This window comes from Harpia harpyja, chromosome 6, assembly GCF_026419915.1.
Source record: "Harpia harpyja isolate bHarHar1 chromosome 6, bHarHar1 primary haplotype, whole genome shotgun sequence".
NCBI classification, from domain to species: Eukaryota; Metazoa; Chordata; class Aves; order Accipitriformes; family Accipitridae; genus Harpia; species Harpia harpyja.
Genome location: NC_068945.1, coordinates 15,259,158 through 15,273,118, shown reverse-complemented (window position 1 = coordinate 15,273,118; position 13,961 = coordinate 15,259,158). Strand labels below are relative to the sequence as shown.

At 39.4% G+C, this 13,961-nt stretch overlaps 1 protein-coding gene across 13 annotated transcripts in view; it reads left to right on the top strand.

Moving 5' to 3' along the window:
* The window catches only part of CALD1 (caldesmon 1), a 198,254-nt gene that overhangs the window by 61,955 nt on the left and 122,338 nt on the right, over positions 1 to 13,961 (top strand). For 4 of the 13 annotated variants that reach the window (XM_052789229.1, XM_052789224.1, XM_052789227.1 and 1 more), the window contains one exon: positions 3,762 to 3,834. The exons of the other annotated variants lie outside the window; for them this stretch is intronic. The gene's annotated coding sequence lies outside the window, so the exon portion shown is untranslated. The remainder of the gene's footprint in view (positions 1 to 3,761; positions 3,835 to 13,961) is intronic. 13 annotated transcript variants of the gene reach the window in all.

Genomic DNA, 13,961 nt, shown 5'->3' with positions numbered 1-13,961 from the left:
AGGAGGGAAGCTGGTCCACTGTTTGGCACACTGGGAGGCCCCCATGTAAGGTCTTCACTCAGAGAACATGTCTGTGAATGTGCAAGTTATTTATTTTACCTTTGTTACAATCAGCTTATTGTAAAATGAGAACAGAAATTACTGCTTTCTTCATAGGTTTGTTGTGAGATTGAAAACTGTGACTCACTCAGTATTGCAGTGGAAATCATATGCATACCATAGACGGAAACAAAAACTTTACTGTGGTTGAATGTTGCCTAAAAGTGATTAGAGATATATTTGTGCTTGTGTATTGCAAGAAACCATACAAACTTAACCAGGGAAAGAGATAATGTATTACCTGAAGCCTTCCCTGTGTGGTTTTAACCATGTTCCTCTCATGCTGGGATGCAGCTCTTTTGATTTCCCATAGATATGCAGAGGGCAATGCTATGTACAGAATCAGTGATTTGCTACTAGAAGGATCACTAAAGCTACTTTCCCACTCTGGCACCCTGGATGGAAAATGCGAAGTAGCCAAACATTAACTGGGAGTCAGTCTGTGCCTAACTGCGCTGACACAGCTGCCACTGCTGTCACTGGTACTCCATCAGCTTTGTAGATCAGTGAAAGTCTTAATTCTATGAGACTGCTAATCCAACATGACTTAAAAATTTTGTAATTACTTATTTAGTTGCCCCCCTCCCCTTCAAATTCATCCCAGAAAGAAGTTATTGCTCAAAACCAGAAGTGGGAGCATACTATTAGTTTTCACAGTCTTGCTGCCAAATGATTGAATTCGACATTGTCGCACAGAAGGCTAATTTCTGCAGCATGGAGCTGGCATTCCAGGCATTGCACTGCAATAGTGAGGTCTATGGGAAAAAGTTGAGGAGCACTGACTGGAGGAGTTATGTAGGCCAGTCCAAATTCCAGCTAAGGAATCCCTAGATGATAATTATTTAGAACGTTTCTGCTCTCTAGTGGGTAGAAGTCAAAACTAGAAAAATATCCGAGATGATGAATGGCTTGGAGGAGAACCATCTAATTGTTTTGACAAAAGCTGTTTTGTAGATCAGACTCAGAACTACAACACTAGCCATCTAACTTCTCAAAGCCTTGTTCTTTTTTTTTTTTCCTTCTTCCTCCTCCTCTTCTTTGATTATCTATTTTTAATCTCCTGTTTCTGGAAAGATAGGTAGAATGAGGCCTGCTGCATGAAGTATTTGTTATCATAAGGCTTTTTATGCAGTCCTCCTATCTGACAGTAAATCAACACAGATTCCTTCTCTGTTGGTGTGTGGGCCTCTTTTCTAGATGCAAAATCAAGCAGTGCAGATCATCTGTCTTTTTGGTGTCTATAGAGGGGAAAAAGCACCACTGAGGATACTATAAATACAAAAGAATAATATGATAATATCTTGAACATGACACCATGTGGCTGCAACAAGCCCCAGCCTTAAACTTGAGGAGCTGTAAGAGTTGCTCTGGCCTCTAGTGTAATGGACCTAGCTCAAGCCTATTGCTAAACTTGTACCTGCTAACCAGTTCTCAGTCTGGTCTCATTCGCTTTGTGCCAACTGTTCTCCTCACCTTTTTCATTTTCTTTGATGCTTCTGTATGACTGCTGCTCTTCTGTTTTTAATATCCTCTTTTGCATCACTGTAATTTTCTATGACCCCTTTTCTTCCCTGTGTTGTGTGTTTTGGGTATGTTTTTTATCTAAAGCATAGGGCAGATTTTTCTATAGCTACTCCTTCTGTCAGCTTCTTGCACTCAATGACCAGTGGTAGTGTTATTTTTAGTCTGCATAAAGTAGGTGCAAGTTGTAATAGGTAGGGTCATCTAATAGGTTTAAAAGCATTGGGACTGTAGAGACCAGAGTTCCTCTCTCTGACTTATATCAAAACAAATGAAACTAAACTGGTGCATTGATGGTGTCATCACTAAACTGGTGCCATTGCATGATGTGACATTTATTCTGATGTTGTAGGGCTCTGCCATTCCAGTTAGAATAGTTGCTCTGAACTGGGAGAAGTCGTAACTTGGCATCCATTGAATGGATGAAGCTAGGCATCATTTCACATACAAACTACTTCATTCCCAGATTTTCAGCAGGACCAGGAAAAGATGATGGAGCATTCAAATGGGAAAGTTCTTTGAACTGTGGTTTTGTATATTATGTGATAGCTGAAGTTAGTGGAGTGGGAGACTATTGTTTAGATTTGTATATTTCTACAACTTAAAGATCAAGGAAGTACTGAGGCTGATAAGGGTTCTGTTTTAAAATAAGAAATACATAAAATTTAAGCATCAGTCTTCTTAAATTCCACTTAGTGGATGAATCCTGATGTCTATATGATACTTTGCTGTTTATTAGTCTAATGTGACCCTTATACAAAGGTTGCTTTGGACAAATGGCATCAAGACATAAAATTAATAAACTGTCCATGAGTGTTGTTAACAATGAGAGCTGACAATAGACAACATCAACTGATTTCCCGTGAGAAACAAAGAAATATCAAAGGGCTGTAAAATAGCATTCCATTTTCTGTTTGCCAGATGAAGATGGGACATGTGGATGGTCTTAAATGTTTTACCCATTTTGGCACATGCCTGCATTTTCAGTGGCCTAGCTTCTTGGTCTGAGATTTAAAAGACGAAATAGTGCTATTATGATAAGAAGAGGCTCCCAGCCTTTTAAAACACAGCAGAATCATTGAGTTATTCTTCACTGATATGACTGCTCTTCTGAATAAGAAGGCTGATGGCATTTCTAAGTGACTTTATTGCAACTCTTTCCCACTAGACAGGTTCGCTTATTTTCCATTTGTATTTTTGAGTTTCATTTTGGTTTCCCTGTCCTCCTCAGTATTTGTGTGATTGTACATACCTCCCTGCCATTTATACCGGCAATGGAACAAACCTCCCAAAGGTTTTGCTTTGTTTTGGTTTTTAGATTGAGCTGTTGCAGATATTGAAGAACAGCAAAAATGCTGTAGGAAGGATAGTAGAATCCTCTTCAGTAGTCAGAATTAGGAAGTTCCTATTTTGATAGTCAAATAGTCACCCTATCTGGAAAAGGGAAAGTTTAACTGAGAAGTCTCTTTGACTTCTCTATTTTCTCTCCGACTTCTCTATTTTCATGTAAACCTTAGACTCAGCAAGTGGCCATCTGAAAGATAAAACCATCCCTCCAATCATGTTTAATTCAACTAAATTCTATTCTTACATGGAAATCGATGTAAAAATCAAGGAGGCTGAAGCATAGCATGTTTAGGCTCTGCCAGTGCCAAGCTATTCTTCACCCCCGTATTATTTTCTAATGCTGACTCCAATTTTGTGTTGCCACAAAAGAGAATTAAAGTTCATAGAATGTTTCAGCTATGCTTCGATGCTTAATTACCCAGAAAAATAATTCTCTGTTGTGTACTGTTGGTCACTAAGCTGTTGAATTATTTACATTTGGTTGGGATGAGGAATAACATTTGAGTTCCAAAGGCTTTTTAATTTTTTTTTTTTTTTTACATGGTTTGGGCAACAATAACTTGAACTCTTACTAGTTGCAGCAACATTTCTTTGTGAGCCAATGTCCTTGAGACAAAACAAATACATTGCTTTGCCTAATGTGGTTTTCTTTTCTCTTCCAAAAAATATGCAAAGCATAAAGAAAAACATTTTGCAACCCAGTATCCTCTTTCTCCTGTACTTACTGTTGCATTGCAAATAATATGCATTATGCTATTTAGTTAGCTAACCTTATGTTCTGTGGTGAACCACAGATTTTCTCTGGAGTCAATGGAAGATTCAGATACTAGAGGAATCTGGATGTGAGTCTGCAGATACTGACCAGAGGTGGGTGAAAAATTATTTCTGCCTTTATGTTTTCACAAATTCAGAATCTTTCTGGAAATGCAGTGGGATGCATAGGAAGACCTGATAAGGTAGAAGAGCAGACAGACACTTTCAGTCTAATCCATTGGCTAGGTCTCCTTGCAAGATTGAAGGTTTAAATACCACTTTGTGCAGCTGGGATGGAGGTTGGGTCTTTCTCTTGTGAAAATGTGGGTGCATTGACCATCCTGTACTGTATTGTTCTGGACTCTTTCTTTTTATAGATGCTCTGCACTGCATAAATAATTAAATATTCTATTCCCTTTGTCAGTGGACTTTTAAAATGCAAACTGGAATGATTCCAGAAAGATGCAAGCAAGTCCTACTCCAGAACAGCTCTTAGGCTGGTGACTTGCTCTGCATGATGGCACTTACCTGATGTGCAGGAGATATATGCAAGTATTTTTACTCCACCTGAATTCTCTTTTCTCACCAGTCAGCTAAATGACCAATCATTAGATAGATCTTTCTTTGATTCAGCCAGAACTGATACCTTTACTCAGTTGAAGATGGAAATTTCTATAGAAAATTTAATCGATCTGTTTTGGGGGAGGTTTTCCCCATCAGCTCTTATATGTTTTATCAGAACAATTGCAACTGCCTCTGGAAATGTATTTCATATGAATTATGGCCTAAAACATCTTAAACAAAACGTAAATAATTAGTAAAGCAGATGGGGAGAGAGAAAGTAAAAGTTGATTAAGCAAGATAAGATTTTGAAATGTGATATGGAAGCAGTGTGGAGAAATAATTGCCATAAGGCTGGTCTGTGGCTAAGACCTCAGTAGAAGAAAGCTGCTCTGAGGTCAGGCATAATAAAAGCACACAAAAAAATGTATAAGGTAAATGAATGAAAAACATAGGTGGGAGAGGCTAATGAGGTAGTCAGCCCTTAAAAGTAGTTAATCTTTGAGTCCTTGGAATGTCTGAAAAGCCTGAACTGAATCTTTGGAGTCTTTGGTTTTTCTTTGCTAGTGACTTCACACTCCTGTTTGTGAAGTGAGGACTGCAAAGAAACAGTATAAGACCTTTAGCGGTCTTGGACACAAGCAAATTCCATAAAAACTAGGACAAACCCCTATCCAGGCATGAATAAAAGCTAGTTTAGTATTTGATTGAAGAGAAGCAAGGCTGAACTTAGAAGGATTAATGTGGGTCTGCTGAAACCTTCATTAAAAGGGCTGTCTGAAGAGGGCCTTTATCATTTACACATGTGCAGTCTCAGGCAGTGCAGTCATGCATAATTGTATTGCTAGCAAGGAGGTCAGCAGTGAAGATGAAATAATTAACAAAATTAAAATGATAATCTCTGACTGTTTTTAATCAAGGAGGCATTCATGTGAGAGAATGAGAATGCCTTAAAAATAGGTGGCTCTGTGCAGTGCTGCATGCTGACCTAAATTTTATGACCATGTTTTTTTCTGCAAAATCTATAAATACTTTGGGGGGGGAGGGGAAGGAAGGGGCAGAAGAGGGGAGGGAGGTTAGGAGGGGAATGAGAATGAAGTAAAACAAAATTCCTTCTTTTTCTTTTTTTTTTCCTTTTTTTTTTTTTTTTCCTTTTTAAATGGAATGCTAACCAATCCCTTGGCAACAAAGCCCATGTTTATTTTTAATTAAAAAATAACATAGCTGGGTTGACTTCAGTTTTCCCAGCTGCTATTCTTCCATCATAACAGCTCTCTGGCCTCTTTTCCCTTGCTGATTTCTTTCATCATTTGCACTTAGCTTGTATGTGTTACATGGATTTTATGTAATATTTCCTACCATTGAAAGTAAGGCTAATAGTCTAAACAAGTAGCTGGGGCTCAGTCATCTAGATTCTCATCTACAGTATCTGAGCATGCCCTTCCTTTTGGAAAAGTAATAGGTGTGACTAGGATAACTTTTTTTTTTAATGTGCACATTCCTTGCTGTTTATATGGCTGCCAAGCGAGGAGAGATTTAAACTGCATATTGTACTTGTGAGTTGTAGTTCATTAAAATAAATGGAGTGGGTTTGGCAAAGCTCAGGTATCGCTGAGCACGCAGGTAGTGTTTCAAGGTTGACAAGCAGCCTTGGTGGTTTTTCTTTAAATGATCGATTGCAAACTGCCAGTTTTGTGTTTGCACATTAGGTGAAAAGTTAGAAAATAGACATGCTTGCCATGCCTTCTCCAGCAACTTCATTTCCTTTGTCTGTGGGGCAGAACAGGAAGAAGTCAGGGTGATGATCCATTTCTTAGCATGTCGTGACAGCGCTGGTTACTTATATAGTGGAGAAGATGGTGTTCATCTGTAACAATCAGTCTGGTTTCCTGAGTGAACTAAAATTTAAGTTTTTGTGTGGACATTTAGAGGCCCTCGAGTATTCAAGAGCATCTGGTACTTTCTGCAAGCATTTTTAAGCTAATTAGAGTTGAGACAGTAATGCTGTAGCCTTAAATGTTCACGTACCAGGCATCCCTACTAAACGTTGCCAGCAGCAGTGGGAGCTGACAGCATCAAAGCTACAGCTATTCCCAGACAGAAATATAGTAGCTAGAATAAAAGCAGTGGTTTGTTGGGTCACTGGAACCAGACCATGAAAGAAGATATAACTATATGTATTAATCACCAATAATGTTACTGCTGGGACAGTCTTTGCGACGTGTGATTTGCAAGCTTTCCATATATAATACAGCCACTTTAAAAACCAGTTATTTGCACTGGTTATTCCTGAATAAGTGGCAGCTTTCTGGTGTACTGTGGTATTTTTCCTCTGCAGAAGTTTAGCTCTGCTTATCTTGCCTCAGTTAAAAGCCAGAAAGGCAAAGACAAATGTATATGAATGATTATAATCTGAAGAAATAATATTATCCAACCATTTTTAAGGCCCCAAAAAGATTTGAGAGAGACTGGAGATTTCTGGAAACACTTCTTTGATGACTCTTATTTTATCTGGACCAGTTTGCTCTTCCCTTGTATACTTCTTGAGAAATGCATAAACAGGTGAAATATAAATAAGATGGTATATGCCAGTCTGGGCTGAGGTGGTCTATCCTAATACATGGAACGGTTGACAACTGTTGCGATGCTACTGTGAGCCTTATGATGTTTGTTCTGAGAGTTCTTAAGAAATGATTCAAGACTTCTCATTAATTTCTGATTACTGCCTCATAGTATTTGCAAATATTTTCCCTGATCCAAAATGACCATGGTGGGACTGAACACGTAAGTTAGAAAAAGGTGTTTGCCATGTTAACCTTTCATAGGTGATAAAGTTTGGTATCATGATGAACTATGGGATCAGGACAAGAAACTGAGAGGTAGCAGATATCAGGAGGCTAGCAACAAGGAGTAGGAGGAAGCAGAGCAATAGGATCTGGGGCAAGAAATTGGTTGAAGTCTGGCGTAGAAAGAATGTGAGCAGGAGTGAGCAACAAAGAGAGAACAGTACAGTGGGGGAGGCATGATGGATCAGAAAACAGGAGAATAGTGGGGAAAATATGGGGCAAGAAAATGAAGATATGATGCAAATGAAGTGCCTGAAAATTGCTGGGAAGAAATCGCTGCATCTAAATTACTTTGTTATCCTGCCTGAGGAAAGTGATTGAGAGGGATGGCGTAAGTGGAAAGAATCACATTTTTTCCTTTTCTTCTTCCATTTCACCCATTTCTGGGAGATGGTTCAGCAAATTGGTGGGTGCTTCCTGTGTGAACTGGGATGCTGTGGTCCTTCCCTTGCTTTTGCAATGGAGTGGCATTGGCTTATTTCCAGTTTCTTGTTTTGGCATGTGATGCTTTACCCCTTCTAAAAGATGGTTTACTTGGGTTAGTACTTAAAGATTTGACAATAATCAAATAAAATTAAATGCTTGTGGTCAATTTAATCATTTGTCCCAAGTCCGTATAAGAGATTAGAGCAGTGAAATTGTGTTTTGGACTGAGTGTCACTGGGAGAATACTAGAAGATTATCTTAATAAGAAGGTGGTATGAATTGGAAAACAAAGAAAAAGGTATTCAGGACAAACCTGAAATAAATCCCGAAGCAAAGAAAGTGGAACCAAATGTTGCCCTCCACGAAGTCTGGGAACATTCATTCTTAGAGTTTCATTTTGGCTCCTTATAGAAACCTTCCCCAAGGACTAACCTAGAACACTTGAATCAAACATTCTGCACCCAGGGGAGGGTGTTCTCCAGGGACGTCCTGTTATCCCATTTCCATGGAAAAACCCATGTGAAGGGAAGCCACAGAAGAGGTTCACATGAACCTTCCCTGCTGAGGGAATGCCTTCAACTGCACAAAGCTCTTTTCTGAAGTGCTTTATTTTTATGGGAGCTGTGAGCTCTGGGATCCACAAATAGTAACTTTTAGTGCTGGCACTAATCCTGTCAATCAGAATTCTTCTCAGAAACACCATTAATTAAACTTCCCTGAAAAGGATACAGCTCACAATTTTCCCTGCAGCTCCTTCTCTCCTGATCTCCTCTCTCCCAGCACTGTGTTTACGTTCAATAACCGAAGAAGACACAGAAGAGGAGAAAATCAGAGCTTTCACAAGAGACAACTGTTTCGTTACTATAGACTTATTTTAGCTGCCCTACTCAGCTTGTTTTGAGCAACTTCTTTCATTTGTCGTGTTGAATGATGCTAGCAGCTGTCAAAATATGCTTTAAAGCAGCCAGTTTCCATTTGCTGTCTGTTGCAAGTGACTATTTTCTGAATTATTATGCAGTTTTCTCTATGGACTATTAATAATTTGGATTAGAGCTCCAAGCTTTCTGTAACCCTTTTCTGAAAGGGACAATGAACTTGCAAGGAATTTGGGATTTCTTATTAGCAGTAAGTGGTTTCGCTCAGTAGCACGTTCTGTAGCAGACGTGCCTGTACCACTGCCAGTGATGTAGGGAAGCTTATGTTCAATCTCCAGATGTTCAAAAAGGGATATGGCAAGCCTTGGTTTTCAAGTTTTAAAATGTTTGTTCTTCCAGGTCACAATTTGAAAGGGGAAAGCCCTCCTTGAATTGTCTTTTCCTTGCTGTGCATGTCGCTGTTCTATTGGGGAGATAGGTTTACATGAGGACAAATGGCTATCCTAGAATAGGCTTGGCCTGTTCTTGCTGCCATTGATGTTCATGTGAGAACAGCAGACCGGGCGTGGAGCAAGGGAAGAACACAACCCTCTGTTTATTCCTGTGGGCAGTAACTGCTGATCAAAGCAGGAAGAGACGAGGAGTCTGGTTTTCTGCTAATGTGAATGCCAGTGCTGTGTGGTTAGCAAATGGGTTCTGCTTAGTAGCATGAACGTGTCCAAAGAAGGAAGCAAGTGCTATATTTGCATGGCTGAGGATGATGTTCCAGCCCACAGCTGCTCAGATGCACACATACTTTTCTTATTTCTTGGCCTTTACTTTCAAGAATAACCATGCAAAGATCTTGCAATCTACTTCCACTGGGTATGAGCTGTATCTAGTCCTCCTTTTGGTTGTCTTTAATCTCAGGAAGCAGTTCTCTTTCTTTCCTGTCTCATGCCAAGACATGCAGAATGAAAGCCTGTATGTAGGGCAGTCATTGTATCCAAAAGTTGTTCACTTCTATTGAGGGAATATCACTGCGCATGTGAGAGGAGTGACTGTTCTCCAAAGTAGTAGTGTGCTGTACTGCTGAGATCAGTGTAAATATAACTGGCATTTGAAGATGGTGAAGAAGAAATATGCCATTTTCTGAAACTTTGTAGGTCAGATGAGTTGCCGTTTAGAAGGATATTAGCTGCTTGGCTGAAGGGAAGGTACAGATCTTTCTCCTTCACAGACTTTCTCCCCTGATGTGTATGGCTGCCTGGCATTACTTTAAAGGCCAATCATTATTATAATCTCTGATTCAGATTTGTAATAATGAACATTAATTGAGCAGCTTAGTACATGGAATGGGATGTTCTCAGTGTGCCCCCAAGTCCTGCTATGGAGAATCATTCTGTGTACAGCTACACCCATGGCATTGGGAGTGGATTGAAAGTGAGGTCCAGTGAGCCCCCAAGAAGTAGGACTGCAAAGTGTGGGTGGATGTTGGAGAAGGATTTATTTCCTCTCTGCTCTTCAGATCTCCAATATATTCTGCAGGTGGGCTGGAAGAAGCACTGCCGATGGCATGCTTTTCCTCTCCCTGACTCTACCTCCAAACCCTGACCACATCGGGACAATCAGAACTGTCAGACCTGTACTTAATGCAGCCTGTGTGGTTCAACCAGAAAATACGATGGGGTGGGAAACTTTTTCCTAAAGCTTATATTCTCCCTATGAATCTGTACATAATGATACTTCTCTGCATCACTGAAATCCTTGTCAGATGAGACCACAGAAACATGAAGCTGTTAACAGTCTGAGTGCTTCATAACATTTGAAAACTAACAAGGGTATATACATGTAGCTATGTGTTTGAAAGATGAAAAGTATTTCCTTGAAGACCTGTGGGCTGTGCCTTAATGGTCATTCTTCAGCTGAGATTAAGATGGCCTTGAACTCTAAACACTTTCTTTAATATGTTAACATATATAGCATGATGTTATATTAAGTTCATTGAGAGTAGCTATTAGATCAGTTTCTAATATGTAGCTTCATCCCTCTTGTACCTGGATAATAAAGTCTTTGGGAGTAAGAATTACCTTTTTGTCCTACTGTTTGTATAGCACCCAGAAAGCTGGGTCTTGGTAATACTACCACACTCCTAACACTGACAGAAAAATTGATAATTAGGAAATGGCTGCAGCCCTCTGGGAAGTAGAGCTCAGGTACAGCAAACTGTCCATGTTCAGCAGAGCATGTAAATGTGTGCTTAGCCTGAAGTCAATAGGCTTTGACTATGGTTTTTAAATTAAACTCTAACTTAAGTGTATTGCTGCATGAGAGGTGTTTTTATTTATTTTGAATGCTGATGTTTTGTACTGATAAACTGCTTGTAAGTGGTTAGGTGAGGAGTTCACAGGAGACAACACACCTGCCCTTTTTATGTCATCCTAGAAAACAAATTCCTTGGGTACCTGTTTAGACAGTAATGGATGAGTTCAAGGCTTCCTGTTCCCCTCTTCTGTTGGCAACACTTGTTTGCCAAATACTAATGAAAAGTCTTTTTTGGGCACATAGCACATCTGAGGAAAAGCTGAAAAGTTTTATTTAGGTGCTCCCTCTGTAATGTCTTCGTAAGTAAATAAACTATATGGCAACCCTGACAACATAAAAATCAAAAGGAGAAAAGGAGATCTGGAAGAGATGGGTAAACAAAGAAATAGTTCACCTAGACCATTTTTTAAAGAGGTGGTTTCCTGCTCTCATTTTCATGACTAAAAGAAAAAAAAATAATTTGCACAAGAGCAAATACTGAAATCTATGGGTAAAAATTCCTAGCTGTAACTGGAATGAGATTCAAGTTTAACAACCACTCTATGGCTGTCACACACTATGACTATGAGAGGGGGGAAGGATGATGATAAAAAAGACAGAATCAGACTCTTCTCAATGATACCCAGTGAAAGGACTTGAGGAAAGGGACACAAATTGAAATACAGAAAAATCCATTTAAATGTAGGGAAAAACTCAGTTACTGTAAATGATCAACAATGGAACAGATTTCCCAGGGAGGCTGTGGAGTCTCCATCCTTGGAGATACTCAAACCCCAACTGGACATGATCCTGGGCAGCCTGCTTTGATCAGGGAATTGGACTAGATGATCTCCAGAGGTGCCTTCCAACCTGAACTGTTCTGTGATTCTGTGAAATTATTTGCTATTTTTGAAGACTGGAGGAGAAATCCTTCTTTTATCTAATAGATTACTAACTCTGAACCCATTAGGTAGACTGGGTTGCCTCCTTTGTCCAAAAGAACTGTAAAGTGCGCTCTCCAGCTATTCTTTATGGTGCTCCCACTCTCTCCTACTGAAGTTATTTCACTTTCCTAAATGATTAAATATGTAATTGGGACTGAAACCCAGGTGTGCTATTTCCAAAACAGCTTCTTAACCACCTTGCTGTTGGATAATTTGGGATTACTCCATTATATGTGATGCAATGAGGAATATTTCCTATGTGAATACCACACCTAACTGCATTAGGTGAGTGAGCCTTCAGCTGGGAAGTGGCATAGCTGAGTCCTAGTGTCAGTCTGAAGGTTTAATTACTTGTCCGAAGTGAACTATATCTTCACATAGCACATAATTAAGTTGTGGGACTCTGTTATGGGATTTTGCTGAGTGTTGGCAGCTACTAGAAATAATAATGGAAAAAAGCTGCTATGGAGATCAGTAAATGCACAGATTCCATCTTTGACTCAGGCATTCTGGAAGTCATAAGCCATTGTAGAGTATTTGTGGGAAGCATCATTATATACTTTCCCTGTTCTTATGTTCTACCCTAAACATCTCATATTGGCCACTGTCAGAGACAGGATACGGAGCTAGTCAGACCTTTAGTCTAGCATGTTACAATTTCCCTTATGCTCTTAGTACCAGCACTGGTAGGAAAGGATGTGGAAGAACATCCTAGCCCTAGAGTGTCCTTTGGAAGATGTAGGCTAAAATCCCTGCAAGAAGAGATGAGATCTGAACCCTGTTGCAGACCTAGCTGTTGAGCTATTGGATAAAATGGAGCAGCACGTAGTTTTGTTAACTGGGTTCCATAACTTTATTTCAATTTCCATTCAAAGCTGTCTGGTATAATGGAACCAAATTAATTAACAGAGTAGAGGGGAGTGAAACCATGCTTTTCTCGTGTGTGCACGCATATATTTTTAAACAAAAAACCACATTTAAATGTCACAGGTCAACTTCTGAATGACCTTGGATGTGATTTGGTTTCCCTAGTTTCTGTAATCAAGATATTAACAACTTCCTCATTTCTTAAGCCACAAAGTACTTCCGATAAAAGCACTTTCAAGAACTTCTGATAAAAGCATTTCTGTTATTAAAATTGCATTTAATGGATACTGACCTATGTTAGCTGAGAATCTAGTACCTTTGTTAGCTGGAAATTGAGTTCCACTGTGTGCTTGAATGTGCAGTGCTGGGTGTGTGCCTAGGTCTGCAATGCTGTTTATGCCATTGCGTGAATAAGAGCAGAACATGAACCCAATGTTTATGGTCAGGGGAATTCAAAGGACTGAAGAATCAGTAAAAATTGTGCCAATTTTACCACTGAAGATTACAGCCCAAAATGTGTCCAAACCCTAGTGATGTTTCTTGGATTGGAGGGTTTACATTTATGGAGTCTGGTTTTCGACCTGAACCTGAACTTCCTTCATGCTTAAGTTGTATGGAAATTTCCTGTTCATTAAATTGTTCTTAGCCCTTCAGAGTCAGCTCACAATGGAATTGTGGTGTGATAGATATTCTTTTGGATAGCAAACAGTGAGAGAGCATATTTCAGTCATTTCATTGATATTACAAATTATGTTGATCTCAATTCAGAAAAATGTTGCTTTAGGACACAGCAAATACAAGGAGAATAGCGGAAGAGGGCTTTGTGACTGTGGGAAAGAAAAGGAAAATCTTTTGGGGGTTGTCTCCATTTTTAAAAAAACTTTTAAGAGATTGAAAGAGAGCAAACAGTCTGAAGCAGAAAAAGACTTTTAGACCCAGGATCCTCCTGATGCATGATCTGAATGTCATGAAGTTATGCCTGCTGAGAGTCAAGTGGGGCACACTAAACAATAGAAATGGCCAAAGTCAGCTTTTCAAGTTATTGAAAAAGTTTGAATGAATTCAGTGACCTGGAAGGACTTTCATACTATTTGTGAGTTGGAGCTCTGTGGACTGATAAAGTCCAGCATACTCTTGCTGTAAGTGGGAGTAACGGATAAGAGGAAGATGACTTGAAGCTCGGTGGCTCTTTTCAGACCTTGATGATTAGGAATGTCCTCTTACGTTGCTCTTTTCTGCTATGTGATACATGCTTAGTAACACTAAGCATCAAAAGGGGATTGAGATCTCTTTTGAATCTAATACTGAAACTTCTAATGGAATGAATCAAAATCTTGGCTTTGGCCACCCTAGGGTTTTCAATAATATAAATCACTAACAGGTGTCTATAAAACCTAGAGATGAGACTGTAGAATTGTTTTTGAAATTGCTGAATAGTC